Source organism: Mesocricetus auratus, unplaced genomic scaffold (assembly GCF_017639785.1).
Source record: "Mesocricetus auratus isolate SY011 unplaced genomic scaffold, BCM_Maur_2.0 Super-Scaffold_100023, whole genome shotgun sequence".
In the NCBI taxonomy this organism is placed as follows: Eukaryota; Metazoa; Chordata; class Mammalia; order Rodentia; family Cricetidae; genus Mesocricetus; species Mesocricetus auratus.
Window position 1 is genome coordinate 20013357 of NW_024429204.1, and position 24975 is coordinate 20038331.

The 24975-nt window shown below is 49.8% G+C and overlaps 1 protein-coding gene across 2 annotated transcripts in view; it reads left to right on the top strand.

Annotated features, from left to right (window-relative positions):
* Zhx2 (zinc fingers and homeoboxes 2) overlaps positions 1–24975 on the top strand; it is a 153095-nt gene that overhangs the window by 66617 nt on the left and 61503 nt on the right. For both annotated transcript variants that reach the window (XR_005870505.1, XM_005082731.4), the window contains exon 2: positions 3134–3203. The gene's annotated coding sequence lies outside the window, so the exon portion shown is untranslated. The remainder of the gene's footprint in view (positions 1–3133; positions 3204–24975) is intronic.

Below are 24975 nucleotides of genomic sequence, written 5' to 3' on the forward strand. Positions count from 1 at the left end.
GCTGGCTTTGAACTCACTATGTAGCCAGTGAGTTCATAGTGAGTGAGGTCATAGCCAGTGAGTTGGCTGGGCTCCAACTCACAGTGGTCGTGCCAGCTCACCCTTCCAGGTGTGGGGATGACAAGCATGAGCCGCTACACTCCACTCTGAGTGGGGGGCACCCATGTCACCCTCCCCTCAAAGCTCAGGGCTCATCTCACAAAGGGGGGCAGAAGGGAGTGGAAGGCTGCAGCGGAACAGCATTTGCCAGACCTGACACCACAGTTGCACACGCGGACGCCCAGTGGCCAGGACCGCACGCACAAGACCAGCATAAGATCAAGCCAGCTGGGGCCTTAGCGTGGGTGGGGGAGGAGCTCATGAAGTCCCACCCGTGTCTGTGTAATTGCTGGTGTCTGATAGCGGCTGGGAGGAAAGTCAGTGTTCTTCAGGGATGCAGGACCTGAGAAGTGACCTGTGCTCCATAGACGGCTCTGCCAGTGCTCATACAGGAAGTACTAAGTATACTCGGAGACTTAAAAAAAAAAAGCACATGAAATTGGGAGAAGAAGTCATAGTAAAGAAAGGGGGGTATTGGAGGAAAATAAATGAGGGGTGGATTTGATCAAAATATATGCATCTTCTATAAAAAGGTGAAGGTTGAGGCTGGAGTGGATTGGGGCTGGGGGAAGGGCTGAGGTTGGCAAGTTGAAGAAATATGGATGAGTCCCAGGAAGTTGGGTAACAGAGCAGCTGTGGCAGGCTTTGCAAGGGTGGGGCTGAGGTGGGCAGCTTCGTACAGCTTTTGCCTAGGGTTCGGGAAAACCTTCCGAAACTCCATGTGACCACCACTGAGTCAAGAGGGCACCGAGCTAGAGACTCGTGGGCACACAGCGTGGTGTACCAGGCACTTTGCAGCCTCCACTGGTGCTCGGCGGGGCAGAATGTTTGTATAAACCAAGGAAACATCTGTGTGGCTCTCTGCGTCCTCAGAGGAAGAAGTCTACCTAGGCAGCACGTTCAGAAGAACAAAGGATGTGGTCAGCTCTCCATAGCTCTAGGTCCTGTACCTGCAGGTTTGATGAGCCGCAGACCTGAAATACTGGTGGGGGAGGGGCAAGCGTCAGACCTGTGCCAAATACGTACAGGCCTTTTCTTGTCCTTACGTAATACATCACACCTGTATCCTGTCGCGCGGCGTAAATCATCTCGGAATGGTGGAAGGTATGCAGGAGGATTTGCAAAGATTAAATGTCAATGCTATGCCATTTTATGTGACTTGGGCATCAAAGGATTTTAACACCCAGACGAGGGTCGTGAAACCCACCCCTCACGGGTGATATGCCTAACTTTTAAAGCAAGGATGCCAGTTGGCTAGCTGAGGATGTATCAGTTACGAACCCTATGTGAGTTGTGAACTAGCTGAGGATGTATCAGTTACGAACCCTATGTGAGTTGTGAACTAGCTTTACCTTTACTCCTGAGTCCCATGAGAGCTCACCTTATAATGAGTGTTTGGAAGAAAACCATACGGACTAGGCTGTCACTAGTCAAGAGGGAAAAAAAACCCAATTATGTTGTTGACATCCCTTCTCCCATCATGGCTAGCTAGATGCCTCCGGTCATATATCTGGACTTGACATCAGAGACCAGCAGCCCTCACCTGCCTGAAATAGCACTTCCCAAGTGTCACTGCCGGAACCCTGAGGCTACCTGGTCTCCTTGGAGGAGGGGGGGGGCTCTTCGCAGGTGATTCTGCAGGCATTGGACATTGGGCAGAATTCCTTAGAATCAACAGACGCTGTGATTCAGTGGAGAAATGTGTGTTCCTCTGAAGGGAATAGTCCAAGGCCTGGGAGTTTTGCCAGCTCTTGACATAACTGATACCTGTCTCTGAATTCATGTCCCTCCCATTCTGCAATACCACTCCTGGCCTGAGATCACCACACACACACACACACACACACACACACACACACACACACACACACACGCACGCACGCACGCACGCACGCACGCACGCACGCACGCACACACACCTCAGCAGTCCGCTCTTCCCTAGGCCACACTTGGTAAGAGTGGTCTGCCCGCCCCTCCCCCCTTCATTTCACTTCTCCCACAAATCGAAACGGCTGGAAGGAATCTCCACCACTGTCCGACTCAATCGCCTTGGCAGCCAACTGTTGCTTCGTAAGGCCATTTCCTCACCTGGAGATCGGTCACAGACTCCTTCCCATGTGATGGAGACTATAATAACGCACGTTTTTACGGCCTGTGCCCAGGAGCTGTCTTGTTAAAATGACAGGCTCTGAAAATCCACAGCTCTAAGGCTGGCTTCCCAGCAAGTCTCCCACGGTGCGATTTCGTTTTGCTATTCGAAGAAACGCGTCCACGGCAGAGCAAGGTGTGTCAAGAGCAGGCGTAGAGACTGTGGTCAAGACTCAGTGAGCACTAGCTACAACCCCGCTGGTTCTCCTTCCCCAGTCAAACATGGTCCCTAAGAGAGCGGAGAGACTTCAGTTCACCTGCGAGTTCCCCAGGAAACAAGAGAGATCAAGTTGGCTTTCGAGGGTCCTAGACAGGGGGCTCAGGGAGTGAGAGTCCCACAACCATAGGCAGTCCCACGGGTGCTCATCCACCCCCCCCACTGGCTGCAGAGCCCAGGGGCCCAGGTCTCGACTCGCCATGTTGGGAACGCATCAGCCGAGCCGGGCACACACCCGGTTCTGCCAGCTCCGGCTCCCCAGAGGAATTTTCAAAGCACACAGGGTGTGTTTGGCAGGAATCTCTCAATGCGCTTAGGGGGCCTTTTTGCTTTGAGGTCTGCAGTATCTTCTCTGCTTCAGGCCTGAGCTTTGAGCTTCCCCCTTCGCTGGCCTGGAAAAGAGGCCCCGGATAGCCGGCTGCTGGTGACAGGCAGCCATGATTTGAGGAGACTCTAGGCGAGGTTAGAGAAGCCCCAAGCCCCCTTCCACAGCCCAGCGATCTGCCTTTGGTTTCACCCTCCTAAAAAAATTCTTCTTTGATGAACCCTTGGGTGCTTTTATACGGGTTCATTTTTACCATCCCACCTCTATCCCAATCCCCCTATGGCTCAGTCCCGCTGGGAAAGAGAGCTGTGCCCCCGCTTCTCACACCAAGTGTCTCTTCGCAGGTCTCCGCGTGCTGGCTGCAATCAGGCTGCAAGATTCCCAGGATGTAAGAGCCACACGGGGTAGACACTGGTAAGTGATACTGCGTTTGGCCGTGCTATGCCGGGAAGGAGTAGGAGCTGCTTGGGAAAGGCGGCCCTGCAAACGTGTTCCCATCCCTGGGCACCTGGACATAGCGCAGAGCCAAGCGTGTCCAGGTGCCGACCTCCCCAAATCTCTTGGCCTCCTGCCAGGGCCTCCCGAGAAGCCAGGAGCCTGCAGGTGGCTGGCTGTCCCCTCTCTCTCTGCACAGATGACAGCTACTCAGACTCCCAGGCCGGGGGCATATTTTTAGAGTTATGTTCAGACGGAAAAAAAAGTAGTCTCAGAACAGAGTCCCTACTGCCTGGCTCAGCCGGTAGGCAAAGCCACAGCTAAAGTGTTGGGCCTGGCAGGAAGGAGCAGGGAGGCTGGGGGATTGCTGCCGATGCCTCGGCCTGAGCAAAACTCCCCGACAGAAGAGGTTTGCACAAATGCAATGAGAAGCTTGGGTCAGGGCTGAGTTCCCTGTCAGTAGCAGAGTTCAGGGAGAAGCTGGACAAATGTCCACAGACACTATTGAAGCGAGAGGCTTGTGACAGAGCAGTGTCTGCACTCCCTTCTGTGAACCTTCTGGAACCTTTGAGGGGCAGGAGAAGGGCAACGCCATAGGCACAGCAGTATCTCTGCTTCAGGCGACCTTTGCGGAGTGAGACGACCTTGGGTCTTGCCTGCGCCCCAAAGTCACCAACTGATGCCGCCGCGCAGTCCTTATCCATGCCTGTAATCCTGAACACCTCGGGCACACGGTGGGCAGACAGTACACAGAGCATGATGGGAGGTTTCCTAGGGCGTATCTCAGCCATCCCCCCACCCCTCCTCCACCCTCCCGTAGCACTTCCAAAGAACTCCCTGCTCGTCACGCCATCAGAGGGTCTGGTCCAAGATGCTCACCGCACAGAGTGGAAGAAAAGGCCTAGGAAACTTGTAGAAAGGGACCACCCACCACCCAGAGCCCACGGGAGGCCTACGTGGAAAGGTGACAGTAGGCAGATGCCAGAGATACAAAGACAGCTTTTTCCAGAACCTTGGGTCCTTTGGCCGGGGCAAGAGCTATCCCACACACTCAAGTGACCAAACCTCTGCCTGCTGGACAGGAGAAAAATGGGGCTCTAGGCCCAAATGAGCACACTGGGCAGGAGAGAGGGTGTCCAAGATGCAGGACAGAGTACAAGCTGCTGTGCCCCCAGGGTAGTGGTGGGAAACATTCCCCAGGCCCTAGAGCAGAGGTTCGCAACCATCCTAATGCTGAACCCCTTTAATACAGTTCCTCACGTTGTGCTGACCCCCGGCCACACAATCATTTTTGTTGTTCTTTCATAACTGTAATGTTGCTACTGTTATGGCTTGGGATGTAAGTATCTGATATTCCTGATGATCTTAGGAAACCCCTGTGAAAGGTTCATTTGACCCCAGAACGGCGGGGCCCAGGGATGGCGGCTTTTCCTGCCTTAGAAGCTGTTGGCCTGGTTGAAGAGCACGCGTTTGACAGTGGCTGTGTGCAGAGTGTGTATTCAGCTGAGTCCCGCACTCTATTAGCAGAAAGCAGGGAGGAAGGGCAGGGATAGCGGAGGAAAGAGGCCGGACGGTGACTTCAAGTTATGTCCCATGACATCCCTAAGAGTCTTAAAGCAGAAGCCGGGCTGTGAGGCTGTGGGCACAAGCCCTGAAGCGTCGTAGGTCAAACAAAGCGATGAAGAGGGAATTCAAGGAGCAGGTATATGTATGTGCTGAAGGGAGGGGCCCCTAGTGTAGACCACCACCAGGTCCATACCCTGGCTCCCTAGCTTCCTGGCCTCTCTGTACTTCAGTCTCCTCATCTGATAAATGGGTACAGGGACAAACCTTACCATGTGATCGTGAGGGCTCAGCTGCTGTCTCTGTGCTGGGCAGGACATAGCAAGGAGCTCATCACTATTATGCTCGTCCAGGGTGTCAGGTGGGCCAGCAGCATGATGAGTCCAGGATGTGGTTACTGGCTCTGAGTTCTTCCCCCAAACACAGAGATGCTGAGTGGTGTGTATCTTTCCTGCTCTCTCCTTCCTTGGGTCCTTCCTGTTTCTGACCCTGCTCCAAAGTCTGCTGCCCGCTGCAGGCCCCTGGGGACATGCTGAGGCTCAATGTCCAACCCCCACATCCTCTTACCATCTAGGGGAGAGGAAGGGAATGGAAACCTTTTACTTTGCTTTCTCTTTTCCTGTATTTCCTCCTAATGAGCTATGGCAGGGGCCAGTCTGCAGTGTATCTCTGTGTGAGCTGACAATGTTGTGTGTTTTTATTTTTAAAAAATCACCGCAAAGCAAAAAAAAAGATTACTGTTGTATAGAAATTGTACGTTGGTACACTTTCAGTTGCTGTAACAGAAACTCTGAGTCTGGGTAATGCATAAAGAAAAGATGTTTATTTAGCTCACAGTTTTAGAGACTAAAAGTCCAAGATACGCGTCCTAACCCATTTGGCATCTTGGTGGGTGGCATCGCCATGGCTGGAGCATGCGCGGAAGAGGCAAATGGCAAGGCAGGAAGCCAGAGATGACAGAGTTGGGTTTGTTCTTATTATGTCACCTTACTCTAGAACTAATCGAGGCTCTGAGATAACTGCATTAATCTCTTCCAAGGGGGGCACTCCCGATGACCTCATGACCTTCCATTCGGCCATGCCTCTTAAAAAACCCCAGCCATCAGCATCACAACCCTGGAGGCCAACCTTCCAGCGCTTGATGGATTGGTGGCTGCCCTCACAATGGTGTTTGACCACCATCTGGCCCCTTCCTAGAAGAGCACCCTGACCTCAGGAAGAGTCTGAGAGAGCAGTGCTCAGGACCCCTGGGTTCTCTCAGCTACGAATGCACCTTGAGATTGCGCTTCAGTGGTGACTTCGATGGCCTTGGCAGCCAGAGCTGATGCTGTGGAGGGCCAGCCGTGGCAGAGAGGGTGGTTGGGCTTTGGAGGGCATTGTCTCGAATCTGTCACCGGTCCACAGACGTAAAGCCAGCACGACCGTGGTCCCCCGAGTATGTGGGAGCACAGGTTTGGGAGCGCGGGCCACTCTTCACAATGCACAGAGCTGAGATCTGACCCCAGCAGCCTAGTCCTGAGATTCTTTACCTCCCTGTCACCGTCATTAGCTCCCTGTGGGCAAAAGCAGTCCTGTCCCCCACCCCTGGTCTGCTTTCCTGGCTCTCTTCCGCCAACTTTCTGGCAGAGCTCCTTTCCCTTGTAAAAAGTGAATGACAAACAGAAGATCTGTCAGGAACAGCTCTGACCTAAACAGCTGGAATTTGTATCCTGGCATTCATTCATGTGTCCATCCATCTATCCACCCATCCGCCCATCCATCCATCCAACACGCACAACTCAGCCCCCAGGACCTCACGCGAGCCGACATCTTTGGCACTGACAGCTGCAAACTCCAAGTTCCTGGGTCCTCCAGTCATTGTCACCAGAAAGCTCGAAGGGACACTCACTGCATGGCGCAAAGCCCTTGATTAATATGCTGCAATTTGGGCAGCCCTAGGCTGTTCCAGCACCCCCGCCCAACCCTGTTACCATGGCAACATTATTTTAACAAACAGCTCTTTACTGTTTAATGAAAATTACACTCTGACAGGCAGGCAGAACAACTGCACTACAGAGGGCTTAGAGGGGTCCATGAGGACAACTTTGCACAAAGCCATCAGTCCCCTGGTCCCCGTATGCTGTTTGTCACCAGAAAATGTGGGTGTTCTGGGGCCAGGAGCCACCGTGGTGCCAGACATGGGTTATGCATGGCAATTGAAGGTTGTCACTTTTTTTTTTAATGCAGGGTGTGACAATGGCTTCAGGAGGACAGGGTACAGTGATAGCATTATTAAGCACAGCTTTCTACACCGAGCTGCTGACCCACCCCATGGTTGCTGAGAGCCTCTCCGTTTCCTGTGTCTTAAGTCACAGCTGAATTGTAAGGTGGTGTGTGCAGAGCCCGGAGCGTACAGGCCAGGCTAAACGCCAGCTCCTTGTCAAAGCACCACCTGCCGGGCCCGGTGGCTTCAGCAGCAGCAGGTGCAGGGATTGGGCGATCCACACCCTGTGTATCAAGAGAGAAACGACCACCCTCTGGTCACCTCCATCACGACATTACTCTGTGGGTCAGGCACTGTAGTAAGCTCTCATTACAGTCTAGACACAAGGAGAAGGATGGGTGGGTAACCGAGCTGCCGAGAGCAATGTGAAAGTCCTTTAAGTTCTGTGTACCTCGGTTTTCTCATCCATGAAGCGGGACTATAGCCCTATCCTCACTAAGAGCTGCCTGAGGTTCAAAATGCAATAAATACAGGAGAAGACCTAGAAAAGCAAAAAGAGAATTTAAAGCAGTGGGAGATGCCAAGCAGGAAATAAACGCCAAGCAGGACTTCCTTCACCATGTTACCAAATATACAATTATCATAGCTAATGTATACCAAATGCTTACTCTACTCCAACCCCAAAGCTGAGTTGGAGTCATACAATAATCACATTAAAACTTCACAGGCAAATCTGGAAGACTGTCATCATCATTGTCCTCACTTTGCAAACGGGGACTCTGAGGTGACATGGAGTCACAGGACCTCTAGATGTGGTCTTAAGAAGTGCCTCTGTTAGTGGCCTTGATTCCATGGAAGCCACACTTGTCCACAGACAGGGGGGACCCACACATGGAGGAGCATCTATAAGGAGGAGCGCGCAGCCGCAGATCTGGGTTGCACTTGAAGGAGGAAGCATGGACTGGCTGGACTGTGGAAGAGGCAGATTCTTGGCACCGGCAGGAAACTTATCTAAAACAAATACGACTTGTTTATTTAGAGTATTTATTGGATTTTTATTAAAGTTAATGGGTTGGGAGAGGAAAGAGACAGAGGAGAGAGTATAAAACTTGTAGTTTTCTATTCTCACCTCTCAGGATCTCATTGAGTGGAACACTCTGTATGGTGTGTCTGTGTTGCGTGTGTGTGTGTGTGTGTGTGTGTGTGTGTGTGTGTGTGTGTGTAAAATAACAGCTCCTGCCAGTTGCTTCCCAGAGCAAAGAGACAAGCAGAGAAGGGAAAACTCAAATTGTGCAACAAAATGTGGGGGAATTCATAGAGTTATGGCATGCTCCAGTTTTTAAAATCCCTCCTCTGACTATTTTGATTATTTATCACCAGGGCAGTACCTCATAACAAGCAACCCCATAAGCCTTGTTGGAGGACAGCAGGACTTGTTTAGGCAGATTCCAAATCTGAAGGGCACAATCAGTGGCCTCTCGGAGATGACATGGCTTCCATCTTTGATGTCAGTTTGAGGTTTGAGTGAGGTCTTGGATCCGTGTCATTGAACACTGACTGTGCTGCTTGACCTCGGGTGACCTCAACTGGAATGCCGGAAGACAAAACTTTCTAAGTCATTCAATGCACCCTTCTCAGGCTTGCCAGGGACCTCATGGTAGTGACAGTGGAGTAAAGGTACACAGAGGAGGTGCCTCAGCTTCTATCGACAATCAACATCTGCTTTCCTAGAGCCAATCACAAAACAGCCACAGTGAGAGGGACCATGTCACGGAGTGTGGGTACCAGGAGGGATAATGACTGAGCTATCTCCAGCCGCAGTGTGGTCACTGTACCTTCAGAGAGAAGGGCCCAAAGCTCAGGACACTGTGTGACTCCCAGAGGTCCCGCCATGGTAGAACTGAAATGTGGACACAAGTTGGCTGGCTGGTCCCAAGCTGGTATACTCTTCCACTTCTGCTCAGTAAGAAGTCCAGGAAAAGAACTAAAATATAGTTGCTGTCATCCCTTTGAAACTAGAAATCCAGCTGCTCTTAAGGAGAACATGACTTGTGGAAACCATGCCATAGAAACCATGCCATAGCCCCAAGATCATGTAAACCCAATGCCATCTGTAGTCTGGTCTTCAGACTGAGGGAATTCAAGTTCGTAAGTCCTGTAGGCCTCCAAGAAGCTACTGAGATGGAGGCATAACCTTGGTGAATTGTAGTCTGATCTTCAGACTGAGGGAATTCAAGTTCGTAAGTCCTGTAGGCCTCCAAGAAGCTACTGAGATGGAGGCATAACCTTGGTGAATTGTAGTCTGGTCTTCAGACTGAGGGAATTCAAGTTCGTAAGTCCTGTAGGCCTCCAAGAAGCTACTGAGACGGAGGCATAACCTTGGTGAATTGTAGTCTGATCTTCAGACTGAGGGAATTCAAGTTCGTAAGTCCTGTAGGCCTCCAAGAAGCTACTGAGACGGAGGCATAACCTTGGTGACTCGGTGTGGTGGTTCATCTTCTTTGGCAGCTTGTGAAATCACTTGGGAGACACAGTGCTGGGAGTGACTGTGAGGACATTCCTGGAGAGATTCCACTAAGAAGGAAAGATCTGCCATGAATGTGGGCAGCGCCATTGTTCATGGGCTATGGTCCCAGACTGAAGAAAACAGGAAGTGGGCTGAGCAACTGCATTCATCCATTCATTCACTCATTCATTCATTCATGCCTCTCTGTTCTTAGCTGGAAAGCAGATTCTTTGTGCCCAGTGGTGTCACATTCTCCATGCCTCCCCTACCATGGTGGATGGACATTTTCCTCTCAAACAACCCCTCTGACACAGAAAAAATCAACCCTTCCTTCCTTCCTTCTGTTGCTCATTGCCAAGAATTGGGTCACAGTGACAAGTCACTCATGTACTTGGAGAACAGCAGCAACCTCTAAGTTCCAACACTTGCTGATGACACCCAGTAGCCAACTTGACCAATGGCAGGAGTGACGTTTCTGCCATGTGAAGCTGGGTTGAAGGACTAAAAGGAGCTAGCCTTGGACAATTAGCCTCCACTCTTAGCACAGCTTGCCCATCCAAGAAGCCCTTTAGACGCCTTGACGTTGTGGTCTTTCTCCCTTGAGGAGGGAGAGCGTGGCGGAGGGGAGTTTCCACACTGTATGGAGAAGAACACTGAGACCAGAGTAGTTAGGATTTGGTGACGCACCTCTGGAGGAGGCAAGAACGCAGGTTGACAGTAACCAATCAGAATTGGGTATCCTATGGTAGCTCGCCAGTCGCTGTCCATAGGACCTAAGTGCTTCATGGCTTTCTCTCTGTCCGTGTGACCTCTGTAGAGCAGGTGGCCGTGCTTACACCTGAGAGCTTTGTGAGAACTTAGCGAGTTAATCCACATCTCGTGCTTAACAGCAGCACCTGGGCCACCCTGGGAAGCGGCACCTGCCTGGCATTGCTGTTGCATGTTAAGGCACACAAGGGAATGAACAGTGACAGATGTCATCTGTGGCATGCGGTGGAAGCACCCTAGGTGTGTCATGTGACAAGATAAGGAGTCCTTTGGGATGGGTCACTCTGCTGGTGAGGGGGCAGTATGGAGACTAGAAACCAGCTGCCCCCACCCTGACTCTCCCGAGAAGGGGTTCTGCCCCATCCTAGGTCACTCATCTGCCACTCCATGGCTCTCCCTGTTTAAAAAGGCTTCGTATCCGTAGGTCCAAGGGACACCCCCACCTCTTACAACTTTAAGCTTATAAATACAACCGTGCTATGCACCCAGACCTTCATTAGCCATGCAAGGAGGGTGCAGTGTGTATCCAAGAACAAACACTTCATTAAGCCCTAGACTTAATTAACTTGAATCAATCTCCTTTCCTGCTCCCGTGTCCCACTTGAAATGGAGAGCCGCTTTAAGCAGTGTGTGCCTAACTCTTAGCTGGAAGTTCTGATTCTAGTGGTTTTGCGTGACTCTCTCCATTAGTAGCTCTCTGTCTTTATCTGAGTACCTCTTTCCCCGTGTGACTAACTTCACCTTTCTCCGGCCGTGTTTCAGACACGAGCTTTGCCCCCCATGGTCTTCTATGTTACCGCTGTTGTTCCCTTAAAGGGATGTTGGAGACAACAGCTTTTCCTCACATCATTCTGCATGTGTGTGCTACAACTGTTTGTGCAAACCCTGTGACCATCGCGTCCATGATCCTTTGTCTCCCAAGCATCTTCCATCCCTTTGGAAAAGTTTTTTCTTTGTTTCTATAATGAATAACGACCTGCCCAGAAACTGAGTTTAATGAAACATGCAAAATCTGCCCTTAGGGGCCTGGAATGTCTTCTTCCTCCCCAGGGTTAACGGTTAGGTCATCACTTGGCAACCACTGCTTCTGTCCAAGGTACCTTCCATCTCCCATCTGGGACACTAGGGATACATTAGTTACTTCTCTGGTGCTGTCATTTGACACCACCACGACCAAGACAATTTATAAAAGAGTTTCTTGGCACTTACAGTTCCAGAGGGTCAGATCTCTGATGGAAAGCATGGCCGCAAGCTGCAGACATGGTATCTTGGAGCACAGAGCTGATAGTTCCCACCCTCAAGCAGGAAGTAGAGAATGTGAACGGAAGTGGCAGGGAATCTTTGAACTCTCAAAGCCCCTCTCTGGTGACGTTTCCTTCACCGGAGTCACGACTTCTAAGCCTCCCTAAAGAGTGCCACCAGCTGGAGATCAAGTGTTAAACATCTGAGCCTGTGGGGGACATTCTCACTCGGGTCACTAGAAAGGGTGTCCCCATACATGCCTGTGGGGGACATTCTCACATCACTAGCAAGGGTGTCCCCATACCAGCCTATGGGGGACATTCTCACTCACATCACTAGCAAGAGTGTCCCCATACCAGCCTATGGGGGACATTCTCACTCGGGTCACTAGCAAGGGTGTCCCCATACCAGCCTATGGGGGACATTCTCACTTGGGTCACTAGCAAGGGTGTCCCCATACAAGCCTATGGGAGACATTCTCACTCACATCACTAGCAAGGGTGTCCCCATACCAGCCTATGGGGGACATTCTCACATCACTAGCAAGGGTGTCCCCATACAAGCCTATGGGGGGCATTCTCACTCACATCACTAGCAAGGGTGTCCCCATACAAGGCCAACCAAACAGATAATTCTCAAAATGCAAACCAAAGCCAGGCATGATAGGTTGTGCTTGTCATCTCCGCATTCCAGACAGTGAGGCAAGAAGATTTCCATGAGTTTGAGGCCAGCCTGGCCAAGTTCCAGGCCCTCTGAACCACTGAGTAAAATCCTGTCTCAGAACACCAATAAACAAATAACAAATAAAATCGAACCCCTCTTCCCAGAATCCGTAACCATGTGTACCATTGCACTATGCATAGATTGACGTCCAGACATCTTCCCGAGCCTAGAAAAGGTCTCACCTTCCTTCTCCAGCCTCATTTCCAGCCACATCCCTTCTGACATCCTAGACTTCAGCCACACTGCCTCTTCCTGTTCCTTGGCTGCGCCAAGCCTGGGTCCTTGGCAGAATCTTGTTCTTACTGCTGTCCCCATGTAGATCCACTGTCCCAGCCTAGGTTCCTTAACAAAAAAAAAGGCTGGCACAAATCTCATAACTTTGTATGATGAGTAAAACAGAGAAGGGAAACAGAAGTGAGAGGGAGAAGGCAAATCCCGTGAATGTAGGGTTCAGCCACCCACCACCCCATTAGGAACTCCCCCCAGTTACCAGGACTCACAGGTCTGGGGAGTGGCCGTGTGCAGCATAGTTGGTCACACAATAATGCAGGGTATCTGTTCCCCCCAAGACACCGCGCCTCAAACCTGCACATGAACAGTCAAAAGGCTATGGGAAAGATGTGGTTGGGGACATAGCGCTGTGCACAGGAAACCCAGCATGGTTTCACAGGTCGCCTGTGGTTTAGAAATAGACAGATAGGGCTTTGCAGAAAGCCCACTTTCTGGAACTGGAGAGAGGAACGGCACCTTACAAATAAGTGGCAGAAAGACAGTAAAATGACACCGGAGTTACAGTGCCAGCTACGAGTTATGTCACTGTTAGCCCGGCAGGTAAACTGAGGGAGCTGCCGTATTTCTGGGCTATGCATGTATTTTGTTGCTATCGTATTGTGCCTCTGAGATAACCTTCCCCCATGTGACCAGTCTCAGGAAGTAGTGACACCATAGCGCCCTTTGCACACAAAAAGGAAGGAAGGAGACATTCTGAGGACTGGGGTCAGCTTTGTGTGTTTCCTGTGTAACTCTGTGCAAATGGACCGCTTTCTCTGAATTCTCCTACTGTTTCTCGCTGCTGAAGCCGGGCACAAGCAAAAGCTAAAGTCACATAATGCCTAATTATCCTCCAATGCGTCTCATGTTGGAACAATGTTTTGTTTTCAAGCATCACAGCAGAACTGACTGGGCTATGTCTCAGAAATTGTCACTGGGAGTGGAGAGAGTGAGGAATCTACTCCCCTCTCCTATCTTGCATAGTTCTTCCTGCTGGCAACACCTCTCCTTAGTAATGGCAGTCCTAGAGAAGCCAGGGTCCGATGCTGGTCAGTGGAATCTGAACAGAGAAGCTGGGGCAAATCCCATATCACAGAAGTCGTATTGGCCACGGCAGCCTGGTCCTCGTGGGAGGAGAAGGGTTGCAGAAAACTAGTGACATCGAGACCAAACGGTGTAAGAGGGTCACATGGGTCTAGGTGACGTCTGCCCTGCGTCCTAACCCTGTCCTGAGCTTTGCGTGTCCATCCTCTGGTTCTTTAGGTTTCCGCTCATAGACACCCCTTCAGAAGGTAGAAACAATGGCCGTGAACAAGGCGGGAACGACATGCAAAATTCAACTGCATACAACACCAGACACATGACCTACTATTGTTGTTGTTGATGATGATGATGATGTCTGTGTATGTCACATTTGTGTATGTGAGCATGAGTGCAGGCATACACATGCCGTGGCACACATGAGAAACTCACAGGACAACCTTGGGTGTCAGTCTTCTCTTTCCACGTTGTTTGAGACGGGTCTGTTTTGTTGTTACTGCGTCGGGCTACATGGTCCACGGGCCTCTGAGGATCCTTCTAGCTTGCCTCCCACCTTCCCATATAGCAATGACATTCATTCCAGGTGCATGCTACCTTGCCTGGCTTTGTGTGCGTTCTGGAAATTCAGACGAAGGTTCCCATACTGGCACAGCAAATTCTTTACCCACTGAACTCTCATCTCAGTGCCTCTGGAACAAAGTAAAACCGGACTGTTGGTGAGCTTGTGTCAAAGTAGGAGACCGGGAAAGAAGTAGCTGTAAAAGGGCCAGGATCAGAAGAGCAGGGCTGGTCATGTCCATTAGCGTAGGGGTCGTTATGGAGGAAGAGGCACCAGACATTACTGGTGGGTGTATGAGGGATAGAGGAAGAACAGGTAGTAACCTGTCATGACCCTGCCGCCGAGACCTTTCTTGCTCCACAGAAAGTCCCTGGACTATGATCAGGGGATTGGCTTGACCCTATTTTCAGAATGATCTTGGGCAAGCTCCAACATGTCAAATCCATCATCCCTAGGAGAAGCAGTGAGAGCCCAGACTGCATAGTGACAGCATTTGGTTGGAACCAAAGCAAACACACCCAGCAAGAGTGACAAGTAGGGGACATGGGATGATGCCAGCCCCTCTTGACTGTCCCACATAGACAAGAGGAGCTGAGTGGTGTTTAAAGTCCTCGTGACACCTGCAATAATAAAACATTCGAAACACCGATTCTCGGCAGCTAGAAGAGGAAGGAGTAGCCCCCTCCCCAGGGACCGGCTGTCAATGGCTGGGGACATTTTGGTTGTCACAGGATGCTATTAGCAAGCTGTACAAAGCCTATCCAGTGCACACAGCCCCCTATAGGGCTTTCTAACCCCAGATAGCAATTCCACTAAGGTAAAGAAGCCCTGAATTAAAAGTGTGATCACACATGAATACACACACACACACACACATACACACACACACACACACACACACACACACACGCGCGCTTTTGAAAGCTTCTAAGCATGGTAGGCATACCACATCGGTTAGGAATGCCAGGGCATGTGGTGTGCTGCCCACATTCAGCGTAGCTTCATCCCTCACAGACACACAAAAGTGCAGCTTCCTGGCGACTACAAGCTCACTCGTGGGCAGCGAACATGGGCCATCACAGCTCTCAAGTCACGTGACACCCTGGAGCAGCCTTAGGTGCATAGAATCTGATGGAGGAGCCAATCTTAAAAAGCTGCCCAAGGGGGAAAATATGTAATTATGTTATAATCTCAAAAAAATAAACAGTTTTAAGCCACTTAATAAAATAATTTTTAAAATCTTCGCACTGGATAATTCCTACTACATAGTGTTCTGGTCTAAGCAAGACTAGAAGGCCAGAACGAGAGGGAAGGGATGAAAGGTGGGAAATGGGCTTTGGGACAGTGGAACCACCATCTATGACACTGTACCCGATGGCTGTGCATTTGCCGAAACCCAAGAGAATAGTCAGCGTAAGAGGAACTCTGGCGTAAGCTACGGGTGTCAGCCGGCAGCAGTCTGTAGCTACTGGTCTCTCGGTTGTAATTAACTCGCTGCCCTGGGAGACACGGAGGAGCTACTCAGCTCCTGTGTTTTGTGTCTGTCTTCACTGTAAACCTGAAACCACTCTAAACGGCAGTCTTTGAAAACGCTCAGGGCCTGGTGTGTTGGTGCAGCCTCAAAGCCCGGAGTTTGCAACTGGACGCAACATGACTAAGAATACCCAAGGCTAGCCTCAGCTACACAGGGAGTTCGAGGCTAGCCAAGACTACCTGAGATAAAAAAAAAAATAAGAACAAGTTTAAATGATATGATAAACGGAGTTTTAGATATTGTTTTGATCATCATAACATTGGAGGTTGTTGCCTAATTCCAAAGGAGCAAACACATAATGCATTCTTGGTTGTGTTCTTATTACTTGGCAGAATATACCAGAAGGAGGAGGGAACTGACTGATCTAAATAGCATCTACTCAGGCTGAAGCAGACAGATTTCAGAGCCTTAGGCAGGAAGTCTCTGCTGCTGCTACTCTACTGGAGAGTCTCCGTTACAAGACACGGAGATGGAGACCTGAGAGGTTCAGTCACATGACCAGAGTCAGAGAGCACCTCAGGGCCAGTGTACCCGACGCTATGCTCTGCTAGTATGTGTGTGTGTGTGTGTGTGTGTGTGCGCCTGTGTGTTTGTATATGTATATGTCTGCATGTGTCTGTATATGTATGTATATGTGTATATGTCTGTATATGTGTCTATGTGTGTATAAGTCTGTGTGTGTCTGTGTGTGTATGTGTGTCTGTGTGTGTATCTATGTGTGTATGTGTGTATCTGTGAGTGTGTCTGTGTGTAAGTGTGTGTGTCTGTGTGTCATTGTGCATGTCTGTGTGTGTTTCCATGTGTGTGTCTGTGTGTGTGTGAGAGAGTCAGAGACACAGAGAGAATATGAAAGTAAGTCAATGTGTGAATGAGGGATTGTGTGACAGAGATATGGAATAGTGATTGGTGGGTGTGAATGAACAGTGTCCCTCCCGTGGTCCTGCACAACTCGCCTTCTTTAGGCTGTTCAAAGATGCCAACCCCCACAGAGGAGCAGCCCTCCGGAGTGCCTTTCACTCTGATGACCAGGTAGGGCATCCACCCTTAAGTTGTCTCTGGCTTTGCATTTGCATGGAACCTATTGCATGTTAGGAAGGGCCCTTTGATGCTCAAGTGAACTGCCCTGAGCCAGTGTTTCCTAGGGTCCTCCAATCAGACCACTGGGGACCACTTCCATGCTATAACACACACCTCCCTCCTGTCCCACAAAGTGATGGCCTGCAGAGGGGAGGCAGCCACCCGCCCCATACCCTACCCCACCCACCTCCATCTCAGGAACTTCCCCAACCCTGCCTAACCTTTTCACCCATCATAGTATCCTATCCCCACCCCCCACCTACTCACGCAGATGCCCAGGCCAGGACATGGCTCTTGTCACCATAGCTTCTGTTCCCTTGTGTCTGGTACAACGCCTGCCTGACACAGAACAAGTTCTCAGGAGAGTTTGGGTGGCACTGCATAAAATCAGGAACATCCTAGACCTGGGGGCAGGAAATTGACACTGGCATTTTTTTTCTGTCCCTTGCAGAATTTTCAGCTATAGCCTCTTTTAATTCTCATATTGTTTTTCAATCACCACGATTGATTCCACTCACCCTTGTCCCCAGGGTCGTCTCCAGTGAACTGCATTAAATTGAAATTACTGTTGATATGGGTTTTTCCCTCTAGCTCTGTCCCTGTCTCTGAAGGGGACACACAGGTGACAGCACACTGAAGGGTCTAATCCTATCACGGGGGAGGTGTGAGCTCACCAAGGGCATTTGCAATTAAATTAGGTGACACTTCTACCAGTGGTGAAAGGCTGTCTCTGAGGAAGGGACCCCAGCAGGGTGATGCCCTCTTGCAGGGAGCTGGCTCCAGTCCAGAAAAGCTACAGGAGCTGGGACTACACAGCACAGGAAAAGGGTTGGCCGCTGGGATCGTTTCCAATATAATTGGCCTCATATAGCTCAAGTTTAAGCGATCGATTTCTATAAGCTCTTTTACAGCTGGAATTCATAAACAAATCTGTGCACTCCCCCCCCCCCACCCACAGCAACCTGTCCCCTTGTTCTTTTCACTAATGCCTAGACGCCTTGTCACATGCATAGACCCCACAGTTCACCCTGGCTGGCGATGCTGCCTGAGACACAAGAGCAGAGAGACCACAGAGATGCTGGCCCTGCCCTCAAGGTACCCGCAAGGAGGAACCAAGCAGCTCTGATAGGGTGTGATTGTGCCCTGGCTGAGCTAAGAACAGAAGAGAGGGATGCCCTGTAATGTGACTGTCAGAACCATCTTTTGAAAACATCTCCCCTTGGATTCTGATACCCACAGCCAAGCCCAACCCTTCCCTGAGAATGGGCATTATTAAGACTTTCAATCAGCATACTCGTAATGTCTTTTTGTCTGCAATCAGTGACTCATCAACCTGCAATTTCTTAGGGTTACTGTTGTTGTTAGTGACAGCCCAGCTGGGCACTCTGTATGAAGGAGACCCTCTCTACTGGCAGGAGGGCCCATGGTGGGGTCGGAGGTGGGGAGTATACCTGGCCTGGGCTGGGACGCCCCCTCAAAGATGGAAGATTCAGAGAGGAAAGTAGGACTACCTGCCAGGCTAGACTCGACGTCCTAAGTCCCACAGGTCCCTCTAGAACCTTCTTGCTATGGCTCCTTTTTTAAAAAAAAAAAAAGATCTATTTATTTTTCATCAGAGAACAGTTATGATTTTTCTGCCTTAACATTTTAACAGAATACGTTTATTAATTCTTTGAAATTTTTATAACAATGTATTTTGATCACATCTACACACCCCTCAACTCCTCCCAGATCCACCCCCTACCTCCCTACCTGCCCCTAACTTCATCTATTCTCTTTTTTTCTTAATGTAGCCCCCACAGGTTCCAGTTTGTACTGCCAAGATACTCGGGGGGGGGGGGGGGGGGGGCGTACTGATACTGATGGAGCTTGTTAGACCTACCAGGGGCCACGCCCTGAAGAAAACTGACCCTTCCTCCCCGAGAAGCCACCAACTGTCAATAGCTCCTCACTTTGGAGTGGGGGCCCATGAGTTCCTCCCCCGTTCCATACTAGAGTGATGACTGGCTTAATCTCGTGTAGATCTTGTGCAAGCCACCATGGCTGCCATGAGTTCATGGGTGCAGCAAGCAGTCCTGTCACGACCAGAAGACCCTGCGTTGGTCTGGTCTACCCTGACCTCTTACTCTTACAGTCTTCCCGCCCCTCTTTGAAGATGGTCCCTGAGCCTTGCAGGGTTTGGGGAGGTGACATAAATGCCCCATTTGTGACTGAGCACACACTCTGCTGACAGCCTCGGCAACTTGGACTGGTTGTGAGTTTCCACATTAACAACCATCCACTGCCCAGAGAAATGTCTCTCAGAAGGGCAATCTATAGGAATCGTGATACAGATTTAGAAGGCAGTTTGATAGCTCCATTTAGCAAAATAATAGTAGTAGATTCACCCCCTGGGACCTGTGAGCTCCCCAGCCATGGATTTTGGGTCAGATTTATCGTACCTAACATGTGTTCCCTCTTGTGGAATGGATTTGAAATCGAATCAGAGAGCATTTGGTTACCCCCAGAACATATGAACCACTACTTCACCAATAGACTTGTAGTGTAGTTCACAAAGCTCACAGATGGGTAAGAATATTGATGACCTCTTTCCCCCAGCAGCCTCCACAACACCTTCCAGCACCATACAAGCTATCAGCAAAGATCCTTGATCGTTACCAACTTGATTTCTCCGTGTCCTGTGACCAAAGTGTATCGCTGAACACACTTGTTCAGCAATAAGGTCTTGCTATCAAGTTTAAGTAGATAACCAAGAGTAGTTATAACAGCCTGATTTATTTTGGATCCTTTACAGAAGCAGCATGTACTCCTAACTGCTGAGCCATCTCTCAAGCTCCCTGACCTTTTTTCTTTTAAGGCTCTGACCATTAAAAGGTATATAGTCTCCTCAATTATTTTATTTCCTTTGGTTTCTTCCTGCAGAAGATGGACATGACAAGACCTGTCTCATAAGATTCTTGGGAGGGTGCAACAGGATAATATATGTATAGGTCTATGGCACAATAATGAGGGTATAGTTGCCTTAGAATCTGCAGGGGGTGGATTCCAAGGATCCAGCAGGTAACAAATCCTTGGATGCTGACATTCCTTATGTAAATATCATAATGCTTGCTTATGATGTAGACACATCTCCCATTTTCAATCATCTTCACATTACTCGGAGTATTTAGTGCAATATAAATACTAGGTAAATAGTTGCAGCATGTTGGTTAGAGAAAAATGATAGGAAAACCTACTCAGTTCAGGTGCAATCTAACTTCTTTGTATGTGTATATATGCAGTCACATATGTGTGTAAGGGCACAAGTGTGTAAGGGCACTAACGTATTTGCAAGTGAGTGTGCAAACACACATGAAGAGGCCAGAAGACAACCCCAGGCGTCATTCCTTAGTCACAGAGCACCTTGTTTTTTGAAGCAGGGTCTCTCGCTGATATTGAGCTCAACAAGTAGGCTAGGTTGGCGGCCGGTGCTGCAGAAACTACCCAGCTCCATTTCTCCTGTGTTTGGATTACAAAGGCTGCCACCACACCCATATTTTTAACCTGAATTGTGGGGATTGAATTCAGGACCCTGTGTTTCCCAGATAAGCACTTTACTGACAGAGGCATCTCCTCAGTCCCCAAATACAATGTTTTTTTTTTTTTACTATTTTCAGTCCATAAATAGTTGGCTCTGTGGATGGAACCTGCAGATATTGAGGGCCATCTATAATTGGCACTTGAGGCATGAGACTATGCTATGCATTTTGCTTACAGGAGCCTATTATTAACTACAGAAACACATGAGGTGATTTTTTTCTGTTGCTGTTCATCTATTGTTCTATAAAGTACTGAGCCAGTGAGATAGTTCAATGGGTTAAAAACCCCTGCCATCCAACCCTGACAACCTGAGCCTAACCCCCTGGAACCCACATGGTAGAAGGAAAGAACCCATTCCTGAAAGTTGTCCTCTGACTGTCACACACACAGCACAAGGCATCCATATTTATGCGCATACATCATTAGCATGGACACAGTAGTAATAAACAGATATATAAGTAAGCCAAGAGCATTTATTGAGCATCTACTGCATACCAAACAGTGTACAATGTGTTGAAGCTCCAGCCACCAACAAAGCAGACGAGTTTCCTGTTGACATGGAACTCATGTCCTAGTAGCTTTTGTTACACCACTTTACAATCCAGGACACCAGGCAGGATTCAGAGACAATCTGTCCCTTGGTTAAGGCTCACATGGTCGCCCTTTTGGCTCTGAAGCCAGCCTCTGATCAGCTGTCCTCATTGAGTCTTTGGATCATAACACCAAAGACGTGTGGTGCGAGTTTTCTAAAGTCCAGAACTTCCATGACCCCATCTTGGTAGTGCTTAGACTTGGTTATGTGTCCTCCAAATGACACAGTGCCCAAGAATGAGGTAATATTGGATACAGACGCTATTTATATGGTTCATTTGTCCTGTGTGACCTGAGAAGGGGTTTCACCCCTCTGAGTCTTAATTTCCATAATTGTTAAATGGGGTATGAATATGACAGTCAAGATTATGATCTACCTCCAAACGACCCAAGGGAATGTACTTGAGAATATAGGTCAATGATGGTGACTGCTGGGATGCACAGGAGCCTGTTTGAAGAGCATCCTGAACTATTCCCAGAACTGGGCACTGGAACACCTTTATCCTAGTTTTCTTTAACAACCATCAGTTGACATAGCCTGAGAAAGAGGTCTCAACTGAGGAACTGCCCAGATCAGATTGGTCTGTGGCCAGTCTGGGATGAGGATTGTCTTAATTGTTAATCGACATAGGAGGACCAAGCCCACTGTGGGTAGCACCATTCCCTAGACAGATGGTGCTGGGTTATATAAGAAAACCGACTAACCATGGGGCTGTGATCAAGCCAGCAAGCAGAATTCCTCCATGGTTTCTTGTTCAAGTTCCTGGTTGAGTTTCTGCCTTGACTTCCGTCAATGACAGACTGTAAGCTGGAATGAATTTCCTCCCCTAAATTGCTCTTGGTCACTGTTTTATGCCAGCAACAGAAATGAAACCAGATCTCTAGAGACAGAACAGGTGATGATTAAGAAGCGCGGTTAGAGTTCTGACTCTCCCCTCACCAGTAATGTCACCTGCCCTGCTGAGTCTCGGTTTTGTTACCCGTTAAGTAGAAAGAATAATCATCCCGCCTCTCTCATGCCGTTGAGAGAACTGGGTTATCCTTCGAGTTGACAGTAACCACATGTGTCCATGCCTCAAGCTCTGTAGCTTTGTTCTTTCCTGAGGAACTTCTAAGACCTCAGCGATGATAGCGTTGCTTGTTCTGAGAACTCAAGTTTAATTGTTTCTGGAAAACATCATAATCCACTCTTTGGTTTTGGGTTTATCCCTTTCAGCCTGGGAAGTTTTTGTTTTGACCTGTCTCTTTTGTTTTGTAAATGTGACATTTGGAAATTTAATGGAGCAATCTGATTTCCACTTGCTGAAGTACATTGTCAAAAGACAAAGTCAGGATCCCAGGATGTTGCTTCATATATGATGCGATTTTGTTTCCACACAAAGAACAGAGAGTTTGTTTTTCCGTAAGATGGTCTGTGGCAAAGTCCCTTGCCTCATACCAGGCCAACGCAGTGTAACCAAATGGCTGGCCGTGGGCCGAGAAGATGGCCCATCTAGACACAGGGACAGATTCCCACTCCGTGCCCAGCCTCATTCTTGCTAGATGTGGTAGCCCACATCACTGGAAGGCCTCATTTTGTCCTCTACCTGAAAACTGAAGTGTCACCCAACCTGAAAATTCAAACGTGTAGCAGAAAGCACAGCAGACATTCCTTGAATGCTGGAGCATTGGCGGGGAGCCCACTGTGGACTACTCACTGAGATCTCTGTTCATGAGGCACACTTCCCCGCGTGTTCCCCTCATGTAGAGTGAAGTGGCTTGCCCACAGCCACAAAGCTGCGATGTATGACACTATTGAAGAAGTCCTCGTTAGCCCAACGCCCTTGCTTGTCATCGTGTTAAAACACCAGGGCGAAAAGAATTCTGATTTTTTAAAGCTACCTTGGGGAGGGACAGTGGTGTTGCTACTAACTGCCCAGCCCCAGAAGACCTCCAGCAACCGCTCTATAGATGCGTATACCACTCTGTGTTAGAGCATGAAGCTCGTAGGCAATGAATTCCCGCACTGGGGCTGGCACGAAGCTTAGCCCACCCGCCCCTCATGGTTTCCTCTCCTCTCCTCCTCCATCCGTATTGTAGAGTTATTATGCGGTTTCAGGCCAAGACAAGAGCATGTATGTGCTACCGCTCCGATGTGTCCCTCCCGCAGAAAGGTAACAGCAGCCAACATATTCGGGGCACTCTGTGCCTGGCAGGGCTCCAACATCTGCCTGTATTCCCTCCCTCAAACCTGACAGTGGTCTTGTGAGGCAGATGCCACTATCATCCATTTTACAGGTAAGGAAACTGAGGCCCAGAGAGGCCAAGCCACTCAGCTAGGGGCTGATTACACCTGGCTGCGTGCCCGGACAGATGAGCTGGGACTCTGAGCCTTGCTCCTCCAGTCACAGCTGTGGCTCTGCACAGACTTGTCCGATGCCCTGCCCACGTCAGGTTCTCACAAGGTTACCGAGCTCTGGGTAGAACCCAGAACTATTCAGCCCTTCCTGGACCTGGGCCCTCATTTGGAATATCCATAGGATTCCAAGTCCCCAGGCTGCTGAGGGGCATCTTCCTTTGAAGAAGACTTCGTCTGCTTGTTTACATTCCCCTCCCCAGAGCTACAGCCCCTGTAAGTTCTGCCTGGATCCTTCCACCCTCCCTCGCTCTTCTTTCTTACCGGCACCTGGGGACCTCTTCTCCCCGGGCTTAAATTTAACTGCCTGTCTCAGGGCGACCAGAGTCAAGCCAGGGAGGAAAGGGTCTATTCCGTCACCCTGCAGTCCATCATGCAAGCGAGTGGCCAGGAACCCAAGGCAGAAACCTGGAGTCAAGAGCCAATGCCAAGGCCTTAGGGAGCGCTGTGCCCTGCTTTGCTCCTTGTGACTCCCTCAGCCTCTCTCTCACAGCCCCCAGGACCACCATCCAAGGGTGGCTCCACCCCCTTGTGAGACGGCTCCTCCCCCATCAACCATTAGTCAAGAGAATGCCTTACAGACCCACCCGCAGGCCTGTCCTACGGAGGCATTTTCTCAGCAAGCTTCCTTCTTCCCCGGTGACCCCAGCCGGTATCAGGTGACATAAAACCAGCCGGTGCAGACCCCTTCTCCCATCCCTGTCTCTTCAATTCAAGCCAAACAGCAACAGTTGGTAATTGCATACAGAGAAACTTCGGGAAGAGCAAGCCTCTTGAGACTGTGGTAAAGGTATATCCGTTCACACCCTCCCCCCCCAAAGCGTTTGTCCCCCTTAAGTCCCAAATCTGCCCCGCAGAGAAATGCTGTCACAGGGTTTGGAATTGTGGGGGAAGGGGGGCTCGTTGTTTGGTTTTGTCTCTGCATTCCTCCGACTTGGTCCTGAGAACCTTACCTTAGCCACACCTCCCACCCCACCGTCCAGTCTCCTGACTTGTGTGGCAAATCGATGAATGTCAAATAGAGGCAACTAATACAGAGAGGTTTCACCTGAGGTGGGAATTAATGCAGGCGGCATAATCGGAGAGAAGAGAGGAAAATGGAGTGGGTGGAGCTGAGCAGGCTGCAGTCCTCTGGGTTGGTGTTCAGCTATCCGCTCTGGCCTGCCCTTGGGGTTCTGACAGGATACGCCCTCAGCTGCAGCCACTGAGAGCACCACCTGTGCACATTCACTGCGTTCCCTTTTAAAAGGGCCCTGCCCATCTCCCATCTCCCTCTGTTTCTTTCCGTCTGTCCGTCTGTTCATTCCTCTCCCTCTCTCTCCTCCTCTCTTCCCCTCTCTCCCCCTCTCTCCTCCTCTCTTCCCCTCTCTCCTCTCTCCTCTCTCCTCTCTCCTGCTGCTCCTGTCTCCGGAAACTGGTCTCCACCCCACACCTGCTGCCCTGATCCCTTTCCCCATTTGATGATCCCTTTCCCTTAAAAAAAAAAAAAGCCTCTGCTTGAACCCTGTTGCATGGCATCTTTCTCTCACATGAGGCTTTTCTTAAATTACAACACTCTGGGTTTGTAGCAAGGTGAGCCCGGTGAGACAGATATGATGTCAGATTTAGCCTTAATGGGAAAGGGTGTAAATGAAAAACTGCACGTGTTGGTTATGGCTTTCGGCGGAGGCAGGGGGTTTGGAGACCTCACTGTACACACC